Consider the following 14,878-nt stretch of genomic DNA (forward strand, 5'->3'; position numbering starts at 1 on the left):
TCAGTATTGCCTCACGTGTCCCAGTGTTTCTACGGAATCCAAACTGATCTTCCCCGAGGTTGGCTTCTACTAGTTTTTCCATTCGTCTGTAAAAAATTCATGTTAGTATTTTGCAGCTGTGACTTATTAAGCTGATAGTTCGGTAATTTTCACATCTGTCAACACCTGCTTTCTTTGGGATTGGAATTATTATATTCTTCTTGAAGTCTGAGGGTATTTCGCCTGTTTCATACATCTTGCTCACCAGATGGTAGAGTTTTGTCAGGACTGGCTCTCCCACGGCCGTCAGTAGTTCCAATGGAATATTGTCTAATCCGGGGGCCTTGTTTCGACTCAGGTCTTTCAGTGCTCTGTCAAACTCTTCACGCAGTATCATATCTCCCATTTCATCTTCATCTACGTGTTCTTCCATTTCCATAATATTGTCCTCAAGTACATCGCCCTTGTATAGACCCTCTATATACTCCTTCCACCTTTCTGCTTTCCCTTCTTTGCTTAGAACTGGGTTTCCATCTGAGCTCTTGATATTCATACAAGTCGTTCTCTTATCTCCAAAGGTCTCTTTAATTTTCCTATAGGCGGTATCTATCTTACCCCTAGTGAGATAGGCCTCTACATCCTTACATTTGTCCTCTAGCCATCCCTGCTTAGCCATTTTGCACTTCCTGTCGATCTCATTTTTGAGACGTTTGTATTCCTTTTTGCCTGTTTCACTTACTGCATTTTTATATTTTCTCCTTTCATCAAGTAAATTCAATATTTCTTCTGTTACCCAAGGATTTCTACTAGCCCTCGTCTTTTTACCTACTTGATCCTCTGCTGCCTTCACTACTTCATCCCTCAAAGCTACCCATTCTTCTTCTACTGTATTTATTTCCCCCATCCCTGTCAATTGCTCCATTATGCTCTCCCTGAATCTCTGTACAACCTCTGGTTCTTTTAGTTTATCCAAGTCCCATCTCCTTAAATTCCCACCTTTTTGCAGTTTCTTCAGTTTTAATCTACAGGTCATAACCAATAGATTCTGGTCAGAGTCCACATCTGCCCCTGGAAATGTCTTACAATTTAAAACCTGGTTCCTAAATCTCTGTCTTACCATTATATAATCTATCTGATACCTTTTAGTATCTCCAGGGTTCTTCCATGTATACAACCTTCTTTCATGATTCTTAAACCAAGTGTTAGTTATGATTATGTTGTGCTCTGTGCAAAATTCGACCAGGCGGCTTCCTCTTTCATTTCTGTCCCCCAATCCATATTCACCTACTATGTTTCCTTCTCTCCCATTTCCTACACTCTAATTCCAGTCACCCATGACTATTAAATTTTCGTCTCCCTTCACAATCTGAATAATTTCTTTTATTTCATCATACATTTCTTCAATTTCTTCGTCATCTGCAGAGCTAGTTGGCATATAAACTTGTACTACTGTAGTAGGCGTGGGCTTCGTATCTATCTTGGCCACAATAATGCGTTCACTATGCTGTTTGTAGTAGCTTACCCGCATTCCTATTTTCCTATTCATTATTAAACCTACTCCTGCATTACCCCTATTTGATTTTGTGTTTATAACCCTGTAGTCACCTGACCAGAAGTCTTGTTCCTCCTGCCACCGAACTTCACTAATTCCCACTATATCTAACTTCAACCTATCCATTTCCCTTTTTAAATTTTCTAACCTACCTGCCCAATTAAGGGATCTGACATTCCACGCTCCGATCCGTAGAACGCCAGTTTTCTTTTTCCTGATAACGACATCCTCTTGAGTAGTCCCCGCCCGGAGATCCGAATGGGGGACTATTTTACCTCCGGAATATTTTACCCAAGAGGACGCCATCATCACGTAATCATACAGTAAAGCTGCATGCCCTCGGGAAAAATTACGGCTGTAGTTTCCCCTTGCTTTCAGCCGTTCGCAGTACCAGCACAGCAAGGCCGTTTTGGTTATTGTTACAAGGCCAGATCAGTCAATCATCCAGACTGTTGCCCTTGCAACTACTGAAAAGGCTGCTGCCCCTCTTCAGGAACCACACGTTTGTCTGGCCTCTCAACAGATACCCCTCCGTTGTGGTTGCACCTACGGTACGGCTATCTGTATCGCTGAGGCACGCAAGCCTCCCCACCAACGGCAAGGTCCATGGTTCATGGGGGTGTGAGGGTATGGCATGGGAAATCTGTTTGCAGACTAGGTTTGGGGAGGGGGGTAGTACTTGTCTGCGGAGCCTTTGTGAGGTCTACAGCATGCTGGGCAAGGAAATTCTCATCACCTCAGATACGCCATCCACGAGTAGATGCCCTGTGTGGGAGTGATTTTTTGATGTGGAAGTGCGACAACTGTCACAGTACAGGTACCATTGGTGGTTAGTGGGCTTAATATGTAAAGTGGTCAACGACCAGGAAGGCAGCACATTAGGTTGAGGAGCATCAGATGAAGCACATGGGAAGAAGTGTTGAGATTGTGGAGGAGTGAGGGTAAGGCATCTTGAGCCTGGGTCCAGATCATGAAGATATCATCAATGAACCTGAACCAGACAAGATATTTGGGGTTTTTGGAGACCAGGAAAGTTTACTTCAGACAGCTCATAAAAAGATTGCCATGTGGATGCCCATGGCTATGCCACAGATTTGTTCATATACTTTACCCTCAAAGGAGAAATAGTTGCATGTGATGATATAGTTGGTAAGGTGTGTTAGGAATGAATGACGGTGAGTTTGCAGTCTGGAAGACACTGGGCAGTGTTTGATAGCAGCAAGGCCATGGGCAAGAAGCATATTAGTCTACAGGCAGGTGGCCGCAACAGTGATGGCAAGGATCTAGGTGTTAAAGGGGTGAGGATGGTTGAGAGTTGATGAACGAAGTGGTTAGTATCTATGATGAAAGAGGCTTGGTTTCAGGTAATAGATTGGAGGTGTTGGTCAGGTAAAGCAGACGTTCTTTACTTTAGGAGTATGATAACCAACTACAACAGGGCATCCAGGATTGCTGGATTTGTAGATTTTGGGGAGCACACAGAGGATGGGTACATGATGTGTCATTGGGGTAAGGAGGGAGCTGGAATCAGGGAAGAGGTGCTGGGACGGTCCTAAGCATTTCATCAGGGATTGGAGGTTATTAAGAGTTTTCTGGCACAGGATCACTATAGCAGAGCTTGTAAGTGAAAGACTCAAACAGGTGGCAGAAGCTTTCATTCAGGTAGCCACTATAGTTTGTCAAGACAGTGGTGGAGCCTTTGTCTGCAGGGAGGACAATTAGGTTAGGATATCTCTCTCTCTCTCTCTCTCTCTCTCTCTCTCTCTCTCTTTCTCTCTCTTTTAAGATTAGTTACAGGGATTCATAGCAAAGAAGTATTCCCACTGTTGGGATCAGGAGAAGGAGAGTAGGATTTGACAAGAGCAAAGTGTTTAAACTTGGGTATGGGGATACCTCCTCCACCCCCCCACACCCCCCACACCCCCACCCCAAACCTAGTCAGCAAACATATTTCTCATGCCATATCCTCTCACACCCCTAATCCTCCCACCACCCTCAAACATCACCTCAAAGAAGTCACACAATATCACCTTAAGACTGAAACCCTCAAACATCACCTCAAAGAAAGGGCTTTTATTATCTAGCATCATGCCTGGAAATCAGGAACAGCCTACCCAAGATCTTAGTCACCCCTCCTAATGTGGTATTCCACTGCCCAACCAATTTACACAACATCCTGATCCATAGCTATGCCACTCCCGCTCCCAACCCCTTGCCATAGAGCAGTGGTTCCCAACCTGGGAAATTTTCTGAGAGGTAAAAACTAAATGATTTGATTCTGTTTCAGTCATGAAAATATATTATTTTCAAAATATCATGACTATTATCACAATTTTGTTGTTGTTGTTGTTGTTGTTGCTGCTGTGGTCTTCAGTCCAGAGACTGGTTTGATGCAGCTCTCCATACTACTCTATCCTGTGCAAGGTTCTTCATCTCCCAGTACCTACTGCAACCTGCATCCTTCTGAATCTGTTTGGTGTATTCATCTCTTGGTCTTCCTCTGCGATTTTTACCCTCCACGCTGCCCTCCAATACTAAATTGGTGATCCCTTGATGTCTCAGAATATGCCCTACCAACCGATCCCTTCTTCTAGTCAAGTTGTACCACAAATTTCTCTTCTCTCCAATTCTATTCAATACCTCCTCATTAGTTATGTGATCTACCCATCTAATCTTCAGCATTCTTCTGTAGCACCACATTTCAAAAGCTTCTATTCTCTTCTTGCCTAAACTACTTATCGTCCATGTTTCACTTCCATACATGGCTACTCTCCATACAAATGCTTTCAGAAACGACTTCCTGACACCTAAATCTATACTCGATGTTAACAAAATTATCTTCTTCAGAAATGCTTTCACAATTTTGTAAGACTCTTAATAACGATTATATAAGTTATCAATAATTACTTTTTCTCAGTTAAAAGCATTAAGGGGATGTAGGTTAAGGTTCCTCGGATAGTCCACACACTACACACATATGTTGTGCTTTATCCCGTACATCACTGATGATAGAAGTGAGATGTATATGTAACAAGTGCTAAACATCTGAAGAAAATGTTTTCTTCAAGTCGTAGAAAATACCTGCAGTAGTCCAGAAATTGCTTCATTACTCACTTCAAAACAAATAAATGAATTATTTGATAGCATGACACAACAGTAACTAAATAAGGGCTACTATACACAGTATTATTATTATTATTATTATTATTATTACTGCTACTACTACTTCTACTGTTAGTGGTTGTGATCAGACACAAAGCATTAACAGACTGAAGTCTTCCAATTTCTGCTAGTTCAGAAGTAAGGAGTAAAGCAATCAAGTTATTTTCAAATGTATAGTGCAAACATTTTAAATTGTTTGTTTTTAAACAGTGTTGCAGTGTGCAGGTCAAACAAGTACAGCAATAGAGAGGAGTAATGCAAGGGGAAGTGTGCTTTTGTAACTAGTGACTACCCTCACTGTGGATAGGTAGCTTTCTTATCTGAGAAGGAGTTGCGGGTAGCATTTGCGATGTGCCACAAATTCCTTCATCATTCATTCATTCTAACACACACACACACACACACACACACACACACACACACACACACATACTAAATATCACCCATCTTTCATCATTCTAAAAATAAAAATGTTCCTGGTAAGTCTTCCATTCTACAGTTTAGTTCGTTGTGAAAGTTGGTGATTATGTGGGGGAGGCAACATGTGGGGGTGGCAGTAAAATGGGGGGCAGGGGGGGGGTATCAGCTAATAATGTCTGGGGCCATCTGTGAAAGCAGCCCTGTCAGATACCAACTCTGCTGCTATCACTGCACAACTTTTTAATGTCAGCTTGACAAGCAACCAGTTGTCCACCAGAATCAATGGCCACTACAGATTGTGGCCAAGAATATAGTTAAAAACCCAGTGGCACAATATGCAGTTTCCTTCCCTCCAGCACCAGGTTTTGTGAACTACGCGGACGAGACTTATACTTGCAACACATCCTTCCCTGTTGTAATTCTCCTGGCCTCAATCTCTGTTAACCCAATACACCCACACTCTCTTATCCTATACTTTATCTCTTCCCCCTTCCTCTGTCCTGTTACCCCCTGCCAATCCGTGTCTTCACATCGACTTCAGAGCGCACAGCATCTCAGCAGCTCTGGTACTCTCGTATCACTTGTCTAACTTGTGCAACTGCCATCTCTCCCTCCCACATACCAAGCGAGCAAACCCACTGCCTCCCTCTGAGCTGCTAACTACCCATCCCCAACCCCTCCTCCTGTCTCCCACCCCTCTCTTCCTTTCCTCTACCCACCCATCCGACACAATCCCCATCCCACTTCACATTAGCACACCTCCTAAAATGCAATTCCAGCATTATACGTCCAGGTGGCACAATATGTGTGTGTGTGTGTGTGTGTGTGTGTGTGTGTGTGTGTGTGTGTGTGTGTGTGTGGTGGTGGGGGGGCGCACACGGTGGGTGGTGGCTTCTGCTATTCGGAGTGAGAAGTCTTCTTTTGCTCCCAAATTATTTCCATATTGTCAATTGCAAAGTATTACTCAGAGTATAGCCACATGTGGTAGAAGACACTGAGTAGATTGAGTCTCTGAATAATAATGAGATGTTGGACCGTTTGGTTATGAGCTGAATAAGTTCCTGAGGTCTTGAAGCCATACTGTGTGATGAGTCAGTGAAAGATTCATTATATAATTCAGCACGGCTAAAGGGAGGGACGAAGGATAAGGAAATACTTTCAATTTGTCACTTTTGCATTCGGAAGGCAGTCAGGTAAGAAGAGGATGTTGATGTTACAACAAAATGGATCACAAGATATTCAGGATGAATCATCACATTGATACAAACACCATCCTGAAGTAAGGGACCCAGAGCAATTGTTTACCTTTAGTGGACCAGAAGACTAAGGAGATTGGCCTACACCTGGGATAAAGAGGCATATGTTTCCTGGAGGAGACGTGACACTACGAGTAAACTGCATTTAATTAGACAGTGAGCCCTAGTGTGAAGCCGCTTAAAAGTGAGGAGGGTGTTCTGTGAAAGTTGTAATCTGAGATATTGCTTGGCATCATCTGGCAGCAGAGGTGGCATGTAGAAAGGGGAATAGCAGCTCCAGTGGCACAGCTGATCACACCACACACATCTCTCTTCAGCTCCTCGATGTCATCTGATAGAAAGGAGGCGAAGCTGACAGGAGAAGTATATAACAGCCAGCTTGCTCTTCAAAGAGACAAACATTGTAACTGTCTGTTGCATGGTGACAAGGATGTGACAGGATCACCAGAAAGTGGTCAATGACAGAAAGGTGATCCTGTAGAGGCCATTGTAGCAAAAACCATAAGATCCGAGGGACAAGATCATTAGGTCGATAGTCACAATGGTGCCATGGGTGGCACTGAAGAGGGTAGGAGTGCCGTCACTGGGGAGAGACAAATCAAGACCAGAAAGGAGATGATCAATCAGAAGGACCCTGTCAGACAATATGATGCTTCCCCATAAGGAGAAGCACTCAATGAAATTTCAAAGTAGGAGGAAAAAAGGGAGAGTAGGTTTACGGTCAAAAATCTCACGTGTGTTATGAAAAGGCACATTTGGTTGGTCCGACAAAACAGTAACATGCATCAAAATACATGGAGCCAGTTTTAAATGCCAGTCACCACTGACATGATGGGTCATAATGATATACAATTTTTCAACAAACTGTACACAAATCCTGAACCCACAAAGTAACATGAACTAACAAAATCTTGTTTCCAAAATGAAAATCTCGTACAACATACACTCTACTATTACTTTACAATGTGTATAATATATATTTCTTTATGCAGAAATCTATTCTCCAAATGATATAATAACAAAACACTGTTATTGAGACCAAGAAAATTTTTCTTCTTTACCCTGATATACGATGGATGAGATATTAAATACTATATGTTGAGATGATGGAAACTAAAGCAAAGAGAAACAGTGATCACAACAACAACAATAACAACAACAACAGTGAAGACTGACTGTTTGTTTCCAGAATGAAATTTTCACTCTGCAGCGGAGTGTGCGCTGATAGGAAACTTCCTGGCAGATTAAAACTATGTGCCGGAGTGAGACTCGAACTCGGGACCTTTGCCTTTCACGGGCAAGTGCTCCACCAACTGAGCTACCAAAGCACGACTCACACCCTGTCCTCTCACAGTTTCACTGATTGTTTGTGATAGTCATCTACGAGGGTTGGAACTTTAATAGTGGCAATTATTTATTTACAGCTTGTACAAAACAGATACATGTTTCAAAGTTTAACTGACCTTCAAAGTAGTCACCAACATTGTGTATAACCTGTTGCCAGCAATGTGGAAGTTGTAGAATACTCTTAGCAGTGCCAGTTGTGTAGACAGTTTGAGCAGCGCAGTCTATTGCCCGACAAATTTGTAATAGTTCTGAAACAAATGCCGTCAAATGTTTCCTTCAGTTTAGAAATGGAGTTGAACTCACAAGGGCTTAACTCAGGGGAGTGCAGTAGCTGGTATAGCACTTAGCAACCCCATCAGTTAAACAATCAGTAACAGCCTGCACTGTACGTGCTTGAACATTGTCCTGCAAAACGATGGTCAGGTCCTGCAGAAAGTGTTATCACTTCTGTCTCTAAGCTGGTCGCAGGTTGTGTTCCAAAAATGAACAGCATAGTGATGACACTTTCAGCAGGAGCTGACCATCGTTATGGAGGTCAATGCTCAAGCATGTACAGTGCAAGCTGTTACTGATTTGTTCGACTGATGGTGCTGCTAAGTGCTATACCACCTACTGCACTCGCCTGACTTAAGCCCTCGCGAGTTCAACTCCACTTCTAAACTGAAGGAAACACTACATGGCATTTGCTTCAGAACTACTACAAATTCGTCAGGCAACAGACCGCGCCGCTCGAACTGCGTACTGCTAAGAGTATCCAACGATGTCTACATCGCTGGCAACAGGTTACAAACAATGCTGGTGACTACCTTGAAGGTCAGTAAAACTTTGAAACACGTATCTATTTTGTACAAGTTGTGAATAAATAGTTGCCACTCTTTAAAGTTCCAACCCTCGTAGATGGAGTACTTATGGTGGTCATGATGTTCATCCATACTGAGTGCTTGATGACAGTTATCTTGAGCAGTTCTGCTGTTGTGTGTACATATTCTCACAGATAGTTTTGTTCTTTGTTATGTGTGTTTTGTCGTACATTTTCTCACAAACACTTTTGCTCTTTGTTGTGTATGCTTTGGCAATGACTTTGGAAAATGTGCCCATGTGTGAGGATATTACAGAATGGTAGGGTGCAGGTATACTGTGCTACCCTTTTTTTCCTAATAATCATCCAGTACCTGTGAAAATATGTTACAATATTTTGTGGCATGATGGTAGAACTTAATACCTCATTAGTGACTAATTCATGTTTGACATAGCTGCAATGCACAGCAGTACACAAGTACATGAACAATTGTGAAGGAAGAGAAAGATGGGAAACATTAACACAAAAACTAGAAGAGAACTGAAAAGGAAATCAAAAACTGCTGTATGAAATACTGAAGAACGAGAGATCAGACAACATGATATTTACGCAACTGAAACAGAGGATAGAACTGTAATTCGAGGCACAAAAACAGAAGAGAGGAAATGTTTCCTGGTGTGTCTGCTTCTGCAATCACAACTGTAATGTGTTTTTCTCATCCAATCTTTTGTTATAAAATAAAACAAAACTGAACAGTAGTTTGCAGTGATCATGACCAGCTGTGGTATGAAACTGTTAATGTCCTATTCAGATTGCATTGTTATTCTGGGTGTGGAATAAGGTGAAAGACAATGAGCAACTAGTCTGACAAGTTGTTAAATGGCAACGAAGAAGAGAACCATGGAATCAATGAACCTAAAGAACCAAGAGGAGAAAAAAGACCAAATTACATAGCTAGAAACAGAAAATGCCTTGAAACTTATGAAAGGAGGAAGGTTGCCAGGAGTAAATGGATTATCAGTAGGTATGATCAAATGTGGGCATTACCTTACACCATGAGTAATCTGGAAAGAAAATAACATACCCGATGAAGCAAGGACTGATTACATCAGAGTTCAAGAAAGTGAGCAGGAGAGAGTGCACAAATTATGGAAGAATTATCCTGGTTTGATACTGTCCCAAGATATTAGAAAAAACAATAGCAAAGAGTCTAAGAGTAAGGATAGAACAACAGTTAGAAGAACAATGACATTTTTTCACAGGGAACAACTGAAGAGTGGAAATGTACAATACTTGAAGCACCATTTTTTCAATAAAGAAATATAAGTGCTTTTGTGTTCTCGGTACTCTGTTGCATGTCCCTAAGCTGGATCCGTGTGCTACACCATGGAGAAAGTCTTTCAAATGTGTTAGTAGAAGGTTCAAGGTCTAGTGTCAAACTGTGCTTCCCTCTGGATTTCCAAAATTTAAACGATGTGGAAAGTGATTTTTGTAAGTTAAAAACCTAATTCTGTATTCCTGTACTTGTATTATCACAAAATGTAGTGGCTCAGTATTAATGGCCCTCAAAAGAAAAACTTTCCTCCGACTACTTTGTTGAAAACTGATAGTTTTGACACTGTGACTGTGTACACAGGTTTTAAACTGATAATGGCACTATTTGTGTGAGTAAACAGCATTATTACCAGAGGCTGGTTGTTGTTTTCCTCCTTGCAAAAACCAACTTGTAAATACTTTCTTACTGGCACCTAGAAAGAGTCAGTTTCCTGGTACAACACTTAGAATATACTTAATATATTTATTTCCTACTGTGTCTCATTTTTTGCAGTAACGCAGTGAGCAGGATAAATGAGTTGTATGTTTTTGAAAGAGCATTAGTCCTTTCTGTTGCTTCAGATACTACATAGGCAACTGCACAATTGACATAAAAGGGGTATCAATTCGTCAGTTGGTGTATGTTCTAAAGTACGTTATACAGGTTTCTAAAAAGTTTTTCAGTGATTAGGGACATCAGTCATGACTCACATCCCTTTGAAAATAAAGCTTAGATTTTAACACTTTCTACTCACACCCTTGTCTATGTATTTTGCATACACAGTATAAAGACTAACACAAGCACAGCACACATCTACCATGACAGTGAACACAAGAACAGTCAAAATTATAAATGATGATATAATCAACCATGAGAATATACCAAACATCTATTTTGAAACAGCTGCTCAGCTCAAAATAAGAATCACTCAGATTTCTGCTGTAGCTAACTGATTCTGGGAGATTCAGCATTATTATCCCATGAGAGAACACAGGTCTTTACCCCCCAATATGGATTTCTCAAGATTATGGAAAGATAACAGATTGTTTACTATGCACGATGCCACAGAGGTGATTCTTACAAGTCCAAAACCAGGCAAATTTCTTGTTAGAGAGGTTGCTGCTATGGAAATACTAGACTTCAAGTCTTAGTGGCAGGCATACTACACAAAAACAAGAATTTCTGAAGAAACTGAAAGTATTGAAAGATAGGGGAAGGTGATGTTCTATATCGGCACTTTTTCACATTTTGTTTTTGATAACACAAGAAAGGATGGTATTATCATGAATTGAATGATTAATCACACTTTCCTTCTGGGCCTTCGATGTGCTCCACTGACTACACTGAAATAACTAGCTTATCCATCAGAAAAGGTTCCAATTTAGTTCAATACAATCAAGGACTTGGGAAAACTTCAACATTATCTCACTGAAAAATACCTACCTTCCTATGAAGAAATTTTGAAGTGGACTGTCAAGAGACACAGCCATGACAAAGAGTGAATGGCCTGCCAAACACTGATTATAGATGTAGAATGGGGCATTGGTATTGTGAAATATAGAACTGTGTGTGTTACACTGTAGGCAATCAAGATAGTGTTAATGTGAATAAAAAGAAATGTGTAATTTCAACATCTTTTACACACATTTTCTTGAAGAGGAACCATCCTGAAAAGTTTATGTCAATATAAAATAATTATACAAATGTTTGTCAGTTGACTTACACCCTTTGAAAAATATACCATTCAAATTCTCTGGTATCAGAACACCTTCTCAATTTTTTTGATAAAAATCAATTATATACAAGGAGAAACAAGGCTTTTTTTTTTTTTAATTCTCCTGACAAATATGAGATTCAGCACTGAGAACCTTTCAACAGTCCACTCTTCAAGTAACCTAGTGTAGTAGTATATGTTGCTATAAAGCATAGCAACATGTATTCCTTTCCTTTTTCCTGACAGATGAAATATTTGCATATGAAAAACACAAGTTTAATAAGTAGTAGCATAAACAGCATCTACTGTGCCCATGTTTGTTGGAATTTATGTGCAGATATGAGAAAAAAAAATGTGAGCACAGCAAGTGACGACAGATGTGTTATTTGCACTGTCCAATGAGGGGTAACTTGCACTTTTCAGTCATGCTTTGGAAGTGCTGTGGACTCCAAAGAAGAAAGGGGCCTGACGGCAATGGTTGAGCACTAAAGAAAACTGAATGTTGTTATATGGACTCTGTGCTGTGCTATCTAGAGTTAAGTACAAACTTATGATTCTGGTCATGCATTGAAGCATCGTGTATAAACGAATTATCTGCAAAGCTTTGTTGATTACCAGTTATTGTGAGTTGACAACTTATTTGAATATAAAAAAATTATCGAAACTGTGTTTTGTGATTTCATAGTGAATTTTTTAAATGCAGAAGCTCTCTTATAGCACTCGGCAATCAGAAAAGAAGTCAGCTGTCAAATACGTGGTACTGTGTAGCAGGACCACAACATCAACAGTGAACACGAATACAACAGGGAACAAGAAAAGACTTGGCATCTCACAATATATCAACCCCTTAAAATCAACTCACAAAAAGAAAAACACTAGTTTTTGCCATTAGACAAATAATGGAAAAGTACTGAGAAAAAGAAAAAGATCTGACTGTAATGTATTTAGACACAGGAAAAGCCTACAACAGTGTTCCAACGAGCAAAATATGAAAGTGTCAGCATAAACTAGGGGTTCCAAGTTCATTCTGAAAAGATGTACTTGCTGTGTGAAACTATGAAAGCTGTCTACAAGTAGGAAAAGGTAGATCAGAAGGGTTTCAAACTGACAGAAGAATACAACTAGGTACTGCAATATCTCCACTACTTTTCAGTGCATTCATGAATACATTTATTACAGAAATTAAAACTGTATAATCTGGAGGTTTGAATGCACTGGTTTTTGTAGATGGTGTCACTATCTCAGGAGAGACAGAGCAAGAGGTAGATGTAATTAGATTGATGGACTAGAAAATTTAATGAGTATAAGTTCACTCCGAATAAGAAAAAACAGTAGCAAGGAAACTGTGCAGACACACAATCAATGTAGCCTCAAACTTCGTGGAGAAAGAACTGAATGAGTAGTAAGTTTCAGTTATCTTGGGAAAGGATTGTATGAACCCAGGGTTATGCCGAGTGAGATGTTCACAACAAAGCGATGTACAAAATCTACTGTGGGATACAGCAGTTTTGTAAAAGAAAAACACAACATGTTCGGATGATATACTCTGCCAGTCACAGCATACAGCCTGGAGACCTGTGTTTTATGGAAGACACACATCAGCACACTACTGCACTACAACCTGCTCTGTAAAAGACAAGACCAAATTAAAAACAATTACTTCAGGGAACAACATTAAAGTGATGTAAAATGTAGGCCAAATATACACATTACTCAGATGACAGGTTTTGGAAGTGTGCAAAGGATTCATGCGACCTAAACACATCCACAGTAATTGGAATTGATATTACACGGAAGGAGACATGCTAGATGTTCCAGAAGAAGGTGGCTAAACCACATAAATAAAGATCTCCTTCTGAAAGAAGCAATACTGCAAGATCTCGAGAGACAGGAAGTTTATAATAATAGGACAACATATACACAAGCATGCACACACGCAAACGCAACTCACACACACATGACCACAGTCTCTGGCAGCTGGAGCCAGAGTCAGTATCTCCACTATATGGTGAGTAGCCACTACCCTTTTCATTACATTGTTACATTCCACTATAACACTGGTCACATTAAGAGAATAGTTCATAACTACTACATAACTTCGGTACCAATCGATGGCTTTTTTCCATAATACGTACATACATATAAAATCATGACCCCTTAAGAGCCTTACAAATCAGTTACCAATAGAACTATAGTCAATGTGGGGCAGAGAGAACAATGTTGTTATCTCTCCCCCACATTAACTGCCATCTACTCATATATCAATAATAAATCTACTCGTCTCATCAACAAACAACTGATGACTATATTGCCATCAAGAACTTTATTTCTGACCTATTTCTATGACATAACATAACACCAAATCTTATGTTTCAAAATGCCATAAACGCCGAAACTGCAACAGTGAAATAAAAAATTACAGTTACAAGCGAATACGTCATTTTAAAAAATCGGAAGCTTTGGACCCATGTTACAGAAGTTAACGTAATAAAAATGTTTAAAAATAATATATCAAGCATTCTTAATGTCCATTAAAACATAAATATAACAACAGACAACAGAAGCACATACTGCGATAAAAATGAGACACCAAATCTCAAGGTACTGAAACTTCAAAAATCGAAGCAAACCACATTCAGAAAAGGGAAGTGGAAAATGAAAAACATCAATTTTAAGTTAGTAAAAGTTATTTCAAACCCAGCATCTACAAAAAAGAAAATAAATAAATAAAAAAATTAAAAAAGGCTGTACACGAAGGATCTGAAGAAGATGCTTTACAACCGCAGAAAACACTGAAGTAAGATACGACAATGGTCAATTCTTTTAGCGTGTATCCAAAAGTGGCACTTATAACATCATTCAAGGAACGATGTCCTTGACATTGCCGTGTCCCATCAAGTGCAACAGCAATGTCCCTGGTTCCACTAATATTTACAGTTTCTTCTACGGCACATTTCATAGGTGCTTTAGACACAACCGTTAAGGCACCTAATAGTATTTTTATGTATTTGATGAACCTACTGGGAGGAGGAGGAGGGAGGTCTATCAAACCACAGAACGTTTGAGCAGCCTGCCAGATTGCTGAAATAAAAACCGAGAACTAAATTGAAGTAAATGATGTTGCACTTGTAGAAATGAATGAAGGCACTATTACTAGTACTGCAGTGAGGAGTTTGTAATGGGAAGTGGAAAATGCAGCGTAAGAGGTGAAATATGATAAAACTGGCATAGGATGAAAGACTACAAAGCTCCACACAAGGGAAGTCTGAAACAACAATAGCAGACAATAGCAAAGAGGTAACAAGTATAAAAAAGACTTAAAAACATGGGGCTA

General features: G+C 40.0%; 1 protein-coding gene across 1 annotated transcript in view; it reads right to left on the reverse strand.

The window, feature by feature from the left end:
• The window catches only part of LOC126419202 (uncharacterized), a 269,493-nt gene that overhangs the window by 145,021 nt on the left and 109,594 nt on the right, over positions 1-14,878 (reverse strand). The window lies entirely within an intron of this gene.

The sequence above is a fragment of the Schistocerca serialis genome, chromosome 9 (genome assembly GCF_023864345.2).
Source record: "Schistocerca serialis cubense isolate TAMUIC-IGC-003099 chromosome 9, iqSchSeri2.2, whole genome shotgun sequence".
NCBI classification, from domain to species: Eukaryota; Metazoa; Arthropoda; class Insecta; order Orthoptera; family Acrididae; genus Schistocerca; species Schistocerca serialis.